This window comes from Cynocephalus volans, chromosome X, assembly GCF_027409185.1.
Source record: "Cynocephalus volans isolate mCynVol1 chromosome X, mCynVol1.pri, whole genome shotgun sequence".
NCBI lineage: Eukaryota > Metazoa > Chordata > Mammalia > Dermoptera > Cynocephalidae > Cynocephalus > Cynocephalus volans.
The window spans coordinates 150,292,379-150,310,202 of NC_084478.1; the positions used below are offsets into that span (position 1 = coordinate 150,292,379).

General features: G+C 52.2%; 2 pseudogenes; one reads left to right on the top strand and one right to left on the bottom strand.

Moving 5' to 3' along the window:
• The first annotated feature begins 4,974 nt into the window (after positions 1 to 4,974).
• LOC134368476 (paraneoplastic antigen-like protein 5) lies at positions 4,975 to 6,320 on the top strand (annotated as a pseudogene).
• An 8,441-nt stretch (positions 6,321 to 14,761) lies between these two features.
• Positions 14,762 to 16,666, bottom strand: LOC134368477 (emerin-like; annotated as a pseudogene).
• Positions 16,667 to 17,824: the final 1,158 nt, after the last annotated feature.

Sequence of the window (17,824 nt, forward strand, 5' to 3'; positions counted from 1 at the left end):
CAGGTTTTTATATGTCATTTTCAGCAAAGGAGTTGTGTTTTGTAAAATTTTTAATATTTTAAAGAAGGCTTTGCTAAGCGTCGTAGTCTATGTCAAGAATCTACCATCAACAGTTATTTTCCAGAAATCATTAAGGAGCTGCTGTATCATACGAATACTTTATACATCCAGTTTGCCACGAATAATAACCAATTTATGACACCAGCCATAAGTGCAGGACATTGTCACCACTACATAGCACAAAGCTTTCAAAACATATTTGCTTACATGAATTATTCATGTACAGCAGTCAAAAATTGAATCTGATGCTTTGTTATTAGTTGTCCCCTAACAAAGTTAATGTAACCAATATCTCACCAATCATTTCAAATTTAAAAGTTCTTGGATCTGATCACATTTCTCACATGCTAGCAATGTTTTCTTTCATTCTCTAAGGCAGCATGTATAATATAATTATGACAAAAAGGAGTTATTTTAGAGGTTCCAATCTGCAACGCACCCACTCCAAAAATAAATAAAAAGAATAGGAATGTCATAGAAAATAACTTAAATGAGAAAATAGAAAATTGATTTTAAAAACTGATCACATACTCTGTGACACCAAGTGGAACTGACATAAATCCATCCGATATTCTCAAACTACAACATAGGCCATTGGATGCACACATGTACACAATAAAAGCATCAATCCTACCTCACCAGTGTGAGTACCATGCTGTTCACATCAACAGTTAAAAAGGGTGAAAAAGGAAATCTGTAAAGCCAAGTCATGCCAGATAGTCATGTAAGATCTTGTATGTAAGAATAAGGAATTACATGACAGTAACACAGTTCACTGAATAAAATTTCCTGTTATAGGTTACAGGGTTTAAAACAATCTTCCTTAACTACAAAAATCTCATAAAAGAGACGTTCTAATCTTTCCCACCTATTTTGTCGTTCATTCCTGTCAAGAAATTACATCAGCATTTAAATTAAGTGTGCCTAACATACCAAGCTTGCTTTGGAAGAAACATGCTGAATGTTTTACATACAATAACTGCTACATGAGCCAAGGTTGACTCTAGTCCAGGACTTTATCAGCAAGCAAAATTACTTTAAACACATTACCCCTCATCTTGCTCATCTTCTGCAAAAGGCCTTTTGTGCCCACGCTCATCACTTCCTGCATCATGTCCTGCATTAAAATAAAGATGAAAAACAGTTTTACCAGATGTATGCGATTTTGGTCATTTCTCATGGAGAAATACCCTCACCATGGAATTTCTAAGGCCTTTGGACTACAAAGGCTTTTGGAACAGACCTATACAGTACAGGGAATCATCATGTGCAGGTGAGAGGAAGTTAGGCCATCGCCCAGAAAGGTTTTCTAGAGACGTTTCTGCAAGCCTTTCTGGCTTCGAGTCACAGTGAACCAGGTCCTACTCATGACACATTTCAGAAGAAGGAATGCCTACGTCTGAGCGTCTGGAACTCTCCAACTGCTACAGGGTGGGAACATGACAGGGAAACCCTGCAGGCCAGGAAAAGGCTTTACAAACATAGGCAGTTTAGCGTTTGGAACAGGTAGAATCCGAAGTAGTGAGCCTGGGGAGCGGTGGCGCCCACGTGCTCCACCTGCAAAGAGATCAGAGAGACGGCGCCATGGGGCGGGACCCTTCTTCGGGGGCCCGGCGGTCGTCTTTCCCTTGGTGCTCATCATCAAGGGCTGCCATCGCCTGAGCCTCCACCGGGGACGTGGCCTTCCTTCCCCTGCGCTTCCCTCCAGCGGGCGCCAGGGTGCGCTGTCTTCCCGCGCTGCAGATTGCTCCTGGACGTCGGGAATGCAGAGCCACGCTGCAGAGACAGGCAAGCCACACGACAGCCAGCGGGCACGTCCCGGGCTGCACAGGCGTGGGGCTGTCCTGCCCTAGAGTCTGTGCTGGCAGCCGGAGGTGACGAGGAGAGGACGCCAGCCCCCGTCCCGCCCGCCACCCCATCCCTGAGCTTCAGTCCCTCTGATGGGCTCCATTCGCTTGGACACGAAGAAACTCAGCGCTGCTCCTGCTGCCCAAGGGTCCCCGTGCGGGCCTGGTGCAGGGCCGGCCGAGGGGGACACAATCCGCCCCCCCCCCACAACGGCCGTCTCCATGGGAAGCGAAACCTTTACGCTGGTCCTGTATGGCCAGGCGAGGCCGCTGGCCACTCACTGGCCCAGACGCCTTCTAAAGTTCTCCAGGGACCGGGTGTCCCTCCCTGAGAGGCGACCAGCAGGGCAGGAGGGGCAGACGCAGAAGGTCCCCTCCCACCCGACTGCACGTACGCTGACCCACTGCCACCCTACCCCTGTCCTGGCCCACCCAGCAGGGATCCCAGACCCCAGGTGACTCCAACTCCTCTGGGACGTCTCTTCATAGGTCCGCCGGGCTCTCCCTGCGCCCACACCCTCGAGTCCCAGGCCCCGGGGCCACTGAAGAATTTCATGCCCGTGTGAAATGCAGGAAGCAACTGTGTTTTTGCTCTTTTCCCCTCAAACGCAGCCCAATAAAAAATAAATAGGAACCCTGAGTGTCAGTCAGTAAGCACCCACTGGGCCTATACTTTGCACCTGGTCCTGGGCTGGCACCTTGGAATATATGTATAAATAAGAAGAGAGTCTGGTGACTGTCCCACCACATGTTCCGTCCAATGAGGGAGAGACACGTGTTACTGGAGCAGCAATGGCTGCTGCCTCTGGTGTGACACGTGGCGGGCCTGGTGGTTTCCATCAGACAGTAAGCGGCTGGACTCAGACCTACTGTTGCAATGTAAGCAACTCCCAGCCCCGTTAGAATTCTCTGTATCCCATGCACACGTGGGGCAGGATCAGGGGGCAGGGAGGCCCCCCTTTGGGGGAGAGTGTGGGGGAGGGGTGCACTGCAGCCAGGGTGCAGGTTCGAGCAGCAGGTGTGCAGCTCCCTTGGCGGGATTGTCACCAGACTTCCTCTTCCTACCACGGCTTCGTGGTCCAGTCTGCACTGTGGCGGCAGCAGTGACATAGGCGTGGTGGCTGCCCTGCACAGGCGATCTGGCCTGGAGCCATCTCCAGCAGGTATGGAGCTGGGCCCCGGGCACAAAGGCAACCCAGATAACAGGGGATCCCCCAATGACCCTTGCTACCTTCCTAGGGGCCAGTAGCCGTAAGTTTTCCCTGGAAGTTGAATCCCACCAGCAGCGTGCGGCCTCCCTGCCATTTCCAGTCATCACAACCAGCCTGGGAAATTCAGGATCACCTAATCCAAACTTGACCCTGCCCAGGGGTCAGGACAAGTGTCTCTGACCCTTGCTCTTGAGGGAAAGTGGCTGTAGCCCTTCCCCTCCCCCCACCCCCTCCTACTTCCACTGACTGATGTATCCCTGTCCAAGCATGGGGCGGGGGAATAAGGTGGGGGCTGTATGTGTACAAGTGAGGGGCACAGAGGGCTGTAGGTAACAGGGTGGGAGTGGGGAGCACAGGGAAATGTCAGTGGGGAGCTTGGGGATAAAGGTTAGGCTTGGGTGGGTGCAGGGCTTTGAGCAGGGATGGAGCTTGGGAAGGGTTGGATTTGGGGAGGAGGGGTGGGTTTTAAGAATTTGTGGGGTTTGTACTGGGGTTGGAACAGCAACATTACCCCTGGATCTTTTCTGCCTAAGCAGCAGCCCCCAGTTGGGTAGTTTCTTGTATCCCTGCACCAGGGTCGTTGTGTACACCTCTGGAGACTCAGGATTGACACAACCTGAGCGGGAGACGTGGACCAGAACCAACATACATCTGTCTTGCTTTGGATAGATCCAGTTGAGCGGGACCCATCACCTCTGGATCTGCCTGACTGGACAGAGCTAGAGAGCAGAGGGAGTGCTGAGTGCTAGTGGAATCGGAATCGCAGCAGCATCTGAACTGCTGGTGGGACCTACTCAGCAGGGTGAGCAGCTGGGAGGTGGGCTGTGTTGGGAGGGGCCTGTGTAACCCTGGCAAAGAGCAGGAGCGGAGGGGCTGCCTGCCAGGGCTCACAGAATGCAGGGCAGGGCCACACCTACAGCAAGAGTTGTCTGTTTCCTGCAGTGTAGCAGAGGAGACCCTTTCTGGGTCCCTTTTCTGCTCCTGATACCAGCTTCCACGAATTTGAAAGCACAAGCTCTTGTTTTTCAGCACTCACCCTTGCTGCCAACCTTACCCCACACCACCCCTTCCCTCACTCACCCCCTTGTGGCTAAGATGCTTCATTGGGTGGAAGCCGGTGACATCACCTGTTGCTCCTTGAGGGCCGTAACACTACTGCAGACATCCTCCTGCAATGGAAACCCATGGTCCACACTGTTCTCGGCATCTATGGCAACACTGCAGCTCGTCACACGCGCTCCATACCCGCCCCTCTCATTGCACTGTACAGAGCTCCAGCCATCTCTCTCATCTGTCAGGCATTTTCTGAGAAAGAGGAGAGCTCTGCAGCTCCTTCTGCCAGCCTTTGCCCCGGCAAGGAGGGAGCCAGCTATTGTGGGGCAGCAGAGCCACACGGGGTGGGGGGCATTTTCCTGCCCTCTCCTTCCTCGAGGGCTTTGTGAGTGTCCCCAGGCATCAGGCCCTGCCTCCTGACACTGGCCTTTTCACCACAGGCATGCACAGCCCAGAGATTTCAAGGAGGAACCCACAAAAAATGGAGTTCAGCTAGGAGGGCTGAGGTGGAAGAGATTTTCTTAGGGAGACCCTCCACACTCTGCTCTCCACAAAATAACTGCAGGAGCCCTGGGAATCAGGAACTAAATCCCTGCATGGGGAGGTGCAGGCAGAGGAGGTGCTCTGGGTGGAGGTGGGGAGTGGGTGTTAACAATGCTCTCACCCCTTTGCATTACAGGCTGTGGAAACCTGGGGCACTTCTGCCTGCCTCCTTGGCATGGGCTCAGAATTATTTGATTCCTAGTAAAGCTCTGAGCTGATTAGTGCCCTAGTATTAGATCAGTCCGTAGGCAGTGAGAGCCATGGCGGAGACACTGATAGAGGACTGGTGCAAGGGCATGGGCCTAGACCCCAGGAGGGCCCTGCTGATCATGGGCATCCCCGTGGAGTGTAGTGAGGCTGAAATTAAAGAGACCATGAAGGCAGGCTTCAAGCCCCTGTGTGCGTACAGGGTGCTGGGCAGAATGTTCCTAAGGGAAGACAATGCCAAGGCTGTCCTCATCGAGTTGGCTGACTGTCAATTTTGCTACAATCCCTAGTCAGATACCAGGAAATGAGGGCACCTGGGAAGTGCTGGTAAAACCCCGGAACCCAGATGAACAATTTATCAATTGACCTAAGTACTTCCTGAAAGATGAGGGCCGGAGAGTGGTAGATGTGGCCAAAACCCTGGCCTATGGCACCTTGTCCACTGAGGACATGGAGCTAGAGGGCTCAAGCCAATTCTGACCAGCAGTTTTGCAGCCTCTGGAAGATAGCACGTGGTACCAAAAACAGAAAGTGTTTTCAGGAAGTGCTTTCCCAGGCCCAGGCGAAAAGACCTTTGAAGTGTGGCTGGAGCAGGTCACTGACATGATGCAGATGTGGCAAGTGTCTGAGGTGGAGAAGAGGTGGCGTCTGCTGGAGAGTTTACGCGGCTCTGCCCTGTCCATCATGCAGGTGCTCTGGGCCCACAATGACTCTATCACTGTGGAGCAGTGCCTGGATGCTCTGAAGCAGATGTTTGGGGATAAAGAGGACTTTGGAAGCTCTCAGTTTAGGTTTCTTCAGACCATTCAGAAGACCGGAGAGAGTCTCTGCTTACTTGCTACGCTTAGAGACCCTGCTACAGAAAGCCGTGGAGCAGAGCCCCTTAGAGCCTACATGATTCGCCTGAAACATTTTCTAGCTCGGGCCTGCAAGTCCACCACCCTCCGGCACAAGCTCAAGCTCCTTGATCAGCGAGACTGTCACCCCACATTTATGGAGTTAATGAAAGTCATTCGAGATGAAGAGGAGAGGGAGGCCACCCTGGCTGTGATGAAGGAGAAGCAGAGTCCTGTAGGAAGAGACAGGAAGGCCTCGGGTAGGCAGGCAGTAGCGGGGGCCTTGGGCAGGCAGTCCCCGCAGCTCAGGTCCCCATGCATTCAGTCTTTTGGCGAGAGCAGCAGCCAGACCCTACAGGAAGGGGCTCTCCCATCACTGAAGCGCAGCCGACTGCTGTGCTGCCACAGCACTGGGGAAGAAGGCCATGGCCAGGCAGCGTGTGCCGTGGCTGAAGACAAACCTCCATCACTGGGGAGGACACAGGTTGTAGCAGGAGACAGCAGCATTGGGAAACGAGATGGGGACTGGGGCCATGAGCCACCCCGAGTCCTACGATGCATAGGCTCAGACGATCCAGGCACCGCTTCTCCAAGCAGGCAGCAGAGACATTTTATCAAGGGGAAGGGGCAGCCCAGGAAAACAACAGTTGACTTGAGTGGGTCAGAGAGGCAGGGCAGCCAGGTCCACGCTGTGCCCCGTCCTTCTCCACCAGCTGGAAGGGACTCCACCAACCAAGACCAAACCCCATGTGACTCACTGACGGCCCTGACGAGGTGCCAGAGATGCAAGTGGGGAGCTGCTGCACCCCGCACATGGGGCGCCCAAGCCTCGGGTGTGGACACCAGGAAAGTACAGGCTCAAGAATGTACAGCTGAGGGCTCTGGCCCAGGCACAAGCCCAGTCATTTGTCCAACCCCTGACGCCCACCCTGTGTGCTCTGAGCTAAAGAAGCTCACCAGCCCCCAGGCCGTGTGGGGCCTGGAAGAGACTGCCCAGGGTCTGCCCCAGCCAGAAGGAATCAGTGCTGGTGAGGAAGAGCTGCAAAGCTGAGAAGTAACATCTCAGAGGAGAGCCCGCAGGATCCAGCCTGTCTAGAGGATCAACTGCACTGCTCTAGGGGAGCCCCAGGAACAAATCACCATTGAGCTGAGGGCAGGGGACAAAAAGGACCTGGGAGCCCCATGCGAGCTGAGAGGCAGTTTTCTCCCCCTGTGGCCTGACAGGGCTCAGTGGGCAAAAAGACCAAAGACCCCCAAGCAGGGGTGCTGGGTATCCCTTGGGCCAGTGTCCCCACAGCTGGCTTAGGCCAGAGTGGGTGTGCAAGAAAGTTTTTGTTCCAAAGCAGGAGGAGCAGGAGGAGGAGGGGGAGCAGCAAGGGGAGAAGGAGCTGGAGGAAGACGAGGAGCAGTAGGAGCAGGAGGAGGAGGGGGAGCAGGAGGAGGAGGAGGAGGGAGGAGTGGGGGTGTTGTCTCGTTCTGTTGTGTTTGTGCAGAGCCACAGGAGAGAGAAGGCAAGGAGAACCTGGGACTGGCATGGTGGACCACAGCTGAGCACCCGCCAATGCCGAGCCCTGCCCCACACCCCGCCACCTCGGTCAGCTGGCCTGGAGGCATCCGTGAGTGTCCGGCCAAGGCCTCGATGAGGGACCTGAAGACGGCGGCCACCTGCACTGGACTGGGAAACATTAGGGGGAAGGAGGCCATTTCAATGGTGGAGCTGCCGGGGTCTTCCAAGAGGGGTCCCCCATTCCCAGTCCTGGGTCAGGCTGTACCCTGTTCTGTGAAGCCCACCCTTATCTGTGTTGGCCCCGAGGTGACTCCCATGTCAAGCAAGGGCTCCCATTCCCCACCCCCCACTGCCATCGTGTCTGTGCAAACCCGTGAGGCTCGTGTCTACCCGGGGCGTGACCTGGCCTACCGGGTCAGCCACCTCTGGGCCTGGGCACGTGCTGTGAGCTTCCAGGCCAGGAGCCAAGGCTCGGCTCGCTCTTGTCCAGTGTCGCCAGCTCCACCTCCGCTTTCTCAGTGAAGATTTAGGCCACTGGCTGCTTGTTCTTGTGGGGATGTTTGTGACCTTAACTGAGCATTTCCTCCCGGAGTCTCCGAGCTCTGATGTCCACCCTGTTCTTACTCATGCCTCAGTTTCCTCGGCTCCTTGGCGTGTTGCCTGCCATCTTCTCCAGTGTCCTCTGACTGTCCTGTGCAGGCCATAAGGCAGGACCCTGGCCCAGAGGGTCAAACCAGGAGCAGGTTCCCTCAAGTGAGTGGACATTGCCAGAGTCCACCGTCCTGGCCAGAGGCAGATCGGGGAGCCCTAAGGAAGGGAGAAGGTGTTAGGGCCACAGTGTGGGCAGCAGATGTGGCACCTGGTCAGGAACCCCAGGAGGAGGGGTCCCCGGGTCCCATGACCTCTCGTGGCTGTTGGGATGTCCTCTCTGTGATGTCGTCCCCTTCTCCTCAGTGGTTCAGCAGATTTTTCTTGTCAGTAAAGTTCTCTGGATGTTGCAGCTGAGTCTCGCTTCTGCTGTGGGCAATTGACGGCTAGGCCAGCCTGGGCTGGGATGGAGGTGGGGATGAGGGGACACAGGGGCCAGGTTAACATTTTGAGAAGTGAGGGGCAGGGGCCGTGATGGTCTATGGGAGCCCCTGGGATGCACAGAGCCCGGTGACATGACATGGGGCAGTGCCTGGTTGGGTCACCGTGGCACTCGGGCAGCCCCAGCAATAAGTGGGTAGAAGTTGAAGAGAGGGTGAGAAACAGCAGGCAGATCCCAGGCCCCAGGACCCCGGCTCTTCTCCAAGTGGGACTGTTTTATTTTGAATGGTTCGTGAAAGCAACTTCAGTAACTCAATAAAAGAAGACATTTTACTAAGTTGTTCGAAATATATTCTCAAACAATTTCATAGTTATTAAATAAAATGAAGACTATGCATATTGTTAAATGTATAAAGTGCACATTACAAAAGGAAATGTATGAGAATTATCGATTCAAGGTTTTAGATGCATGTGCATTGACACTTCCACATACTACTGAATATTATACGTAGAAAGCAAAGCACTCTCGACAATTTACCTTTAAAAATAGATGTAAAATACATAGACCACAAATAATTCATTATACATATACATTAGTAAAATTCCTAAATCAATGCTAAGAGCAGGTGTCATATATAGTGGACCAAAACTAATTAAATGACATTTTCGTGTCTCTGTGAAAATGACATATTCACAAACCCATGGCTCAGCACTGGTATTTATTTATCTCGTTCAGTTGTCTCGATAATATTTAGCACTTTAATTTGCTTCAAAAGTACAAACAGAAGTTTCTATTAATCATTTTGACGGCCATAGAATAGGTTTTCTTTTGAAATCAAATTTTCATTGAAATTGGCTCTGTAACCTGGTTCGTAATAAACAAGTTTGAGCAGATAAAATTCATTTTGTCTTCTCTTATATTTTCCTTAAGAAAGAACAATTTAACCTTCCATGCTTGTGCTTTCTACCTCTTGGGACTGATAGCGATCCACTGAGGCCAAACCTAAAATTAAGTCATCTATCTTTTTCTTTTTTTTTTTTTTTTTGTGACCGGTAAGGGGATCGCAACCCTTGGCTTGGTGTCACCCACACCGCGCTCAGCCAGTGAGCACACCGGCCATCCCTATATAGGATCCGAACCCGTGGTGGGAACGCCACTGCACTCCCAGCGCCGCACTCTCCCGAGTGAGCCATGAGGTCGGCCCATCATTCTTGCTAAAAGTTAACTGGCAGGTTTAGGGAGAAAAAGGTCACCATTACTATCGAAGGGCTGGAAGCCTGATATATGCAACTTTGGTATTCACGTAACTTTTGAGGGTACACTCGCTGGTTAACAACAATGTGGTCTTGCATTGAACGAAGAAACTAATGATAAGCAAGATATACTGAATTATACTAGAATTTCTAAGCCACTGTAATGGAGTTTAGTGTAGCTAATGTTATACTTCTGTCATATAACTGAGGTTCAAATTCCTTCCTCAGAGTCTTCCGAATAACAGAGATTGAAGAGATATTTCAATAATTGCCATTTCTTGCTGATGCTGTTTCAGAAAATGACATTTACATAATTCTCATACGCAACTCCACAAAGTGTTCCAGTGCTCACACCCACCCTTAGTCCCTAATATTAAAGAGTCACTACTTACAGTTCCCATCATAATGTTTTGCTGCAACACGGCCATGTCTTTGTTAAGTTCACTTTGTTCGTCAATAAGGAGACTTTCATCATTCCCATCCAAGTCCTTGAGAGCCTAAAACAAAAAGTCCACTTCAGTTATAAGCCGCTTTCATGTCACGTTCTAAACAGGTAAAATTACATTTCAAAAGGCACAACTTTTCATACATAGGCTTGTTATTTATTTCAAATTAAAATGTTATAGTAAATACATGGAGATAAAAACACCCACTTAAGAAATTTCTAAATGTCAGATTTGAGTGAAAGACTAATATTACGGGAGATGCAATAGTTTTATACTTAACTCTGAAAAATGGTTTGAGGAACAGTTCTGGTCAAGATGGAACAAAGACAGAAAAAGACTGGCAGTCCCAAACCATAAAATACCATCACTTTTTAGGAGGTAATGCCCCATTTATTTTCACTCACAGTTCCGGTACCATGATTCCTAAGAAGGAATAAAATGGCCTGTCATGGGACCTCTTTAAGTTAAGGAAAACATAGCTTCTGTTTTAAATGTTCACTATTCACTCAAAAAATAATGATGTCATTTGTACTACACAAAACGTACCATGTGAAGTGCTGTGGAGGAATTAAAAACCAAATATGCGATCTCTTCCACATCCAACTGGAATGAGCAAACATAAAAGGTAGCAATAGAAAAAGTTTGTAAGACTTATGAGAGGGTAACTTCCTGGGGCTGCGTAGCTGAAAATAGAGATTTATAGTGACTCAGGTGGCATGAGCTCTCGACTTCCATCTCTCAGTGTCTGTGGTTTCCCAGGCGTCTGCGGGAGCCTGTGCTCCTTGCGGCGGGTGGCCCAGCCTGGGGGGCCTGGTCTTCAGTCCCCACCTACTCCCACGCAAGCACCTGGGGCCACCCCCGTGCCAGACCGGGCTTGGGGGGCGTTTCTGCCCAAACTGGAAAGGAAGAGATTGACAGAGGCTAAGGCTGAACTTGATCAGGTCCATTCAACTCACCTGACCCAGCACCTGTTCCAGAAAGCCACCAGACCAGGGCCCTGGAGATGCAGGTTCTGATCCCCACCCTGCCTGTCCCAGCCCACTGTGGGGACCAGCAGTAGAGACACAGGGACAGAGAGGTCTAGACCGATACGGCCAGTGGGGGTGTGTGTCAGAAAAGAGTTGGGCCCCCACCCCCAGCCCCACGCTGGGAGTCCAGCTTCCCAGCAGAGGCCAAGGAGGAGTCTGAAGGGGGCCTGACACAATCTTGTGATTGTGGAGAAGGACGCAGGGCATGTGGGAAGGGGGACAAGATGAGCTTGTGCATGAAGGCAGGGGGCCTCCTACAGGGCCAGGGGGATCTGCACTTGGCTCGGTGGATGCCTTTGACCATCTCCCTAATAACCTGATGGTGGAGGCCTGGTTAGGGCCCCAGGCAGGTGGCAGGGCCACTGCCCACAGGAGCACTGCACACCCAGGTGGTCCTCGCCAGGCCGTAGGACACACCATGGGCCTCCCGCGCCCCACCATCAGCCGGCAGCATCCACATGGTTTGAAACAAGGAGCTCCTGTCCACCACCGAGCTGCACTCGGTGTTCCCAGGAAGATGCTTCCTTGTCCCAGAGCCAAGCACATCCCCTGTTGTTGGAGGCCCACAACCTTGTCAGGGGACAGTCCCCGGGACAGCCCTCCCACACCCCCACTCCCACAAGCATGGCCGCTCAGAGCCAGCTCCTACTTCTACCCAGGCCGCTGCTGCACAGTTCCCAGCTGGGGCCCTGCAGCCTGAGGCCATGTGCCTTGTCTCTCCTGGATTTCCTGAGAGACCCTAGGGTCTGAGTGGCTGTCCCAAGTCCAAACTTGTTGCACACCAACCCCCCGACTTGCACATGGGGAGAAGGGGGTCTTCCATTTCTATGCTGACAAGACGGGACAGCTGGAATTCACACCACCCTGGCTGGGACGGCAGCGTCGCACCGATCCCATTCATTCCCACCCTGACCTGGACCAAAGCCCACTTTCATGCCGCATCACCCCACAGAGGGCCCGAGTGCCCCCTTCTTTGGTGGGGTCCAGGGGTTCTGAGACCTTCGGGCACCGGACACTGTCCAGGGGCAGCCCCTGCTACTTGCAGGAACAGTGCCCCCACCTCCTACCCCAGGCAGACCCACTTTCTCCTCCTTTGCCTCCTTCCTCACCAGTGCCTTGGGGCTCTGCTTCCTCCAAGTCCCTGGCTCTGCACAAAGAACCCAGGCCCTCCCCTTCTCTCCAGACCCTCTGTCTGTGTTGCACCCAGGAGCTGGGTGACTCACACATCTTCTCCTAGCAGTGGGGCCAGGAGAGGAGACACGTTGCAAATGGAAGGGAGAGGACATGGCTTGCCAAGCTGTCGAGATATGTGTGGAGTAAAACGTGGACTCTGCCACCTCTGATTCAATAGCTTGGTCCTTGGTGACATCCCACAAAGCCTGTTGTGACCTTTGTCCAAGATAAAACTCACGTGACATAAAACCCTGCCTCTTAAAGTATGCAACTTGGTTGTCTTTTGTACATTCCCCAAGTGGATGTTATGCTCCCTGAGGTTTGCTGCTGACTAGCCCAAGGCAACTTCACCCCCTGGACAAATGAGATTCTCTGAAAGTGCAGCAAACTCTTGAGAGGTGGTTTGGTGCAGTGTGACTTGACACTGACATCACTGACAGTGGGTAGCACTGGGCAGAGAAATGCCTTGTATGGGCCTGCAAGAGGGCACGCTTTTATAATTTACTCCATATAAATCCCGACAGCTTGAACTTTTTGCATATAAAAATTCAGGTCATTACTTTTGGGACAAAAACATAGAGACCACAAAAGAAATCACTGTGATAATTGAAGGCATCATTGAGACATAGGGAAGTGAACGTGTTTCAGTCCTGGCTATGCAGCCCTATCACTGGGGGATGTAGGGCAAGTCCATTTCCTTTTCGGGTGTCAGTTTCCCCTTCTTTAAAATGAAGAAAAATTTCTGCTTCCTTCCTACTCTGAAGGCCAGGACTCTGTGAGCCTAATGATGTCATCATGTGTCCCAAGTGTCCCATGTGCCTTTTCTGTCCCTAATTCATCCACACTCCCAGTAGTTCAAATGGTCCCTCAGGAGCGGATGGAGTAGGGAGAGCAGGGAAAGGCTGTGTAGATGACTTTAGCAGTGAGTTTAGGACTTTGTTTATTTATTTACTGTATAAAGCGAAGGTGTACAACATGAAATTTTGATATACATACACATAGTAAAGTGGCACAAGCACCAAGTTTGTCACTAGAAGGGGATGTGAGGAAAAAAGGGCCTTCTAAGCAAGTGATATAAAGGACGGAAGATGGGACAAGCACACGAGTTGGCCTTGTAGGGGCAGAGGCAGTTCATCCCTTGCCTCCGGGCCAGAGCAGTGAATAGGGACCCAGACACAGAGAGTGAGTAGGTTTGATGGTGGGAGGATGACGTGGTTCTCAGCCAGTTGCACCTGTTTTCTCAGTGAACTATGGGGCAAAGTCATCAGCAGGAATGTTGCTAGTTTGAATAGAGAAGAAGGGGTGAAAGAGTACTTTTGGAGATAGGGACGAGGAGTACAATACCAGGGAATTGGCCACCAAAATTCAGCCAGCCAGCGCTAGGGAGAGATGGCCCCAAACAACATTCAGCTCTTCCAGCACAGCTGGGAAGCAGGCTGGCCCTGTGGGGTTCAGAGAGGCATGGGGCTGTAGACACACAAGGGCACTGGAGGGAGAGAGAGGCAAAGGAAATAAAGGGGTTGGTAAGGGAGTGTATACATGGCTGGATGGTGCATCTAACTGCATAAACAAGGAAAGAAGGTCATGGCATGTGTATGGGGGAGCAGGTGCACGCGTGTTTGTATGGTCAATGGATTCATGCACCCTTTAGTGAACTTCAGAGTCTTTGAAGCTTTTTCCCCTTTGTCACTAAATAAGCAGCAATTCGAGGAGCTCAGGAATGCTCCACCAGCTATGTGCCCTTGGATGCTGAGGTTGGAACACCACAGAAATTTATGCTGCATTTCCAACTGGGTTCTCTCCACACACTTTGGTATACTATAGGTATTTTTATAAGTAGGCATCCCTCAGGATCTTGGTGGATTGGTTCCAGGACACTTCCCACCCCCCCGCCCCACCCCCATAACAAAATCCACTGAAGCTCTAGTCCCTTACATAAATGGCGTAGTAACCATTCCACCATTTGCATGTAACCTATGCACACTGTAAATGCTTTGGGGAATGAGTTAAGGAATAAAACCCAAAATAAAACTAAGAACATATCTATGGGTAGCATTTGATCCCCATCCCAAGACCAAAACAAAAATGCATAGCCAGATAGTGATCCTTGAGATCCAAGACCAGAGGCCCCATGTCATGGGAGCCCAACAACTCCCCCAGCACGAAGAGCCAACATATTACAAATAAATGGTCTTTTTATTGTGTGTCCATGAAAACAAAGCCAGGGTGGCCTTTGGCCAAGAAAGTGTCAATGAACAAGAGGCATGCATCACAACAACCGTATTGTCCTCAGGAGTGAGTTATTTCCCTACCAGGCCTTAAGGGTCACAGGCAACCAGGGCCAGGAGGCTCCAGAGGAACGCAAGCCCAGGACCACCATATACTGGAGGGCCTGAGTCTGCTGCCTCCCTGGCAGGACAAGGCAGGGAGAACAAACACTGCCTCGGGCTAGGCCCAGCCTCCCAAAGCTAGAACACAGGGAACACCCCCACCCCCACCCCCATCAAACACTGCTGAAGAAATCAGCCAGCACTTCTGAGAAGAACTGGCTCTGAAGCCAAAAACCGTCAGGGCTCCATCCAGAAGGGGTTGTCCTCTCAAAGCTTCCAGTAGTAGTAAACGAAGAGTAGGATGGCATTTAAGAGCAGGAAAACCAGAAGCTGGCCCCAGAGCGGGAACCTAAGGGCCTGCTTTCCTGACTGGATGGTGTATTGGGTGAGACATGAAGGAAAGGAACATGAAGATGAGGATAAAGAAGAGGAGGATGAGGATGTAGGAAAATAGGACAGGTCGTGGCAGCTTTTGGAAATGCTAGAAATGTGGCAGTAGTGTGCGATGCTCTGGTAGGCACTATCCAAGCCATACACGGAGTGTTCCCTGAGGCAAAAGAGGGGAGCAAGTGGGCCAGGAGAGCCTGGGCCCAGAACCAGCCCCGTCCCTGGGCCTCTCCACTACTCACCTGTCCTTGCTGTCCTCTTCAGAAGAAGACAAAAGACTGTCATCTCGAATCTGCAGAAGCAAATCAGGGTGAGGGAACTGGTTGGTGGGATCACCATGGCCCTATCATATTCCGCAGTCTAAACTTCCTTGGCCAGCCCACTCAGACCATTGCTTAAAGGCCAGGGACCTGCCCCTTCCAGAACCTTCTGAGTTCCCGGCCTTTTGTCTGTGGGGCCTTACCACTCGCTCAGTGACTGTCCTGGCTGCCTGTGCCCCAGCACCCTCCTTTCTAATTTAAGGATTCTCAGAAAGAGCATGAGTCTAGATCTCAGACCAGGGTCCAGGCCATGTGCCTTCCCATGCTCTCTAGTCAAATAGTTCTCACGGCTCCCCAAAGTAGGGCCCTGACCAAACAGGTGTCTCCTGACCCTGACTCTCCCTGGAGAATGAAGGGTGCACCCAGTGTCCCCCCTCCTGCACTGTATTTGCCCAAACCCAGCTATGGTCCCCTCAGGTTGGATCAAAGTACAGGATGCCTGACAGCCAGCTCGCCTGGTGGTAGAAGGTGTCAGCATCTGAGAGCGAAGTCACTGGCTGGTGGAATCCCTTGGATGTACCCACAGAATCGGCCTCCCTGGAAGCCCTGGCGGTCAGGTAACTCTACTCACAGTACTCGTCATTACAGCCTTATGAACGGGGGCATGGTTAGCAGAGGAAGCATCGGTATGCCCTGCCTGGTCCAATGGACCTAATCTGAATCACATTACGGGACTATGACAAAGTTTCTCCCTCCTAGGGTTGCTGAGAGGTGGTGGGTGTTGGGGCCTCAGGTTCTCCCTAAGACCGGGGTCCCCGACGGAGTGGGCTTCAGATATCAGGGTGCCCACCCCATCCCTGCCTTACCCTTGCTCTGGTAAAGTAAGGTGTCATCTTTCTTGGGCAGATTGTACAATATCAGAAGAGCCCTTGAGAGCTGAATCCAAGTCTGAATGGGGCAGGAGGAACAGTCCTTTCCCCCCCAGGATTTCCTCCCTTCTCCCCAGCGCCCTAATCGGCCAACGCCCTTTCCCCACACTCCCTACCCATCCTTCCTGTCGTCCATGCCCTGTTCCCATCCCATGGGCGGCCAGGCGGGCCTCTGGGGCAGGGTCTCACTGGAGAACCCATAGGAGGAGGCAGACGATTTAGAGGACTAAAGCTTCCTCTGCCTCTGGGTCATGAACTTGAAGATTTCCTCTTCCAAGTGATTGTTAGTGGAGCCTGGCCAGACACAGGGCGCAGGGCGGTCAGGGGTATGGTCCTCAAACCTGGGGGAGAGCGCAGTGGGGACACGGGGAACGGGTGCGGGGGAAGGAGCGGGACGACACGGGGAACGGGTGCGGGGGAAGGAGCGGGACGAAACGCAGGGAGTATGTCCCCGGAGGGGACCCGACCGCCGCGGGCCGCTGCGTACCCAAGACGTTCGCGTGCTGGATGAAATAGCGCAGCAGGGCGGCCAGCTCGGGGTCCAACATAACCGCAGAGTCGTCCATGACGGGCGCAGCCGGCACGGGGAGGCGGGAGGGGAAGGCCTGCGGGCGGCCCCCGCCTGTCAACACAAGCCTAGCAACGGTTTCCTAGCAACAGGGTGGTGGCAGCAAGAACGCCTGGGCAGCAGCCCCGCTGGCGTCACGCCGGCGTCATGCGTGTGTCACAGTCGTGGGAGTGGGCGGGGCTGTGCTGCGCGCTGGGTGGCGGGGCTAGAGAGCCCAAAGTCCCCAAGAGCGGCAGAGGCTGCAGGGAAGTGAGGGGCGGGGCCTGCACTAGCCAAAGCGGCGCAGACCGGTGTGGCCATGAGAGTGGGGCGGGCATGGCGTGAAGCGATGTCACCTGCTGGGTCGTTTAGGCTGGACCGAAGAACGGGACAGGACCTGCTCGAGCCGAGCTGGCCGACACCGGCCAGGACAGGGAAGCGGGCGGGATGGGCGCGCTTGGGGCAGTTCGGTTCCCTGAGTTTCTTGGGCTTTGCCCTGTCCTTGCATCTCCCCGCCGTCCGCCATCGCTCCCTGTCCCCAGTGTCCAGGTCCTGATTCAAATCCCCAAACCAGACAACTGAACCCCCCCGCCCCAGGAACAAAAACTGAAAATGTAAGGACTGAGAATTTTCACAAATTAAAGTCAGGCACCAAACTACATATCCAGGACGGTCAGAGAACACCAAGCATCATAAGTGCACAGAAAGCTACACCTAGGTACATCACGGTCAAACTACACACAATTAAAGTTTTTTAAAAAATTCCAGAAACAAGACAGAAGGGGGGGAAATCCTTACCTGTACAAGAACAAGGATAAGAACTACATCCAACTTATCCTCAGAAAGCAGACAAGCAAGAAGAGAGTAGGGTGAAATTTTTAAATTGTTGAGAGAAGAATGCCAAACCTAGAATTCTTTACCCTGCAAAATTATCGTTCAAATGTGAACGCTAAATAGAGGCCTTCTCGAAGAATAGAAATTAAGGGAATTCGTTGCCAGTGTCCTGCCTTGAAAGACGTGTTAAAAGTCCTTTAGACAGAAGGAATGTGATACAGGTCAAAAACACAGATGTAAATAAAGATAGGAAGACTATCAAAGAAGGAATAAGTGAAGGTGAAATAAAAGCTTTCATTTTTCTAATTCTTACAATAACTGACAGATAATACTTTGTCCAACA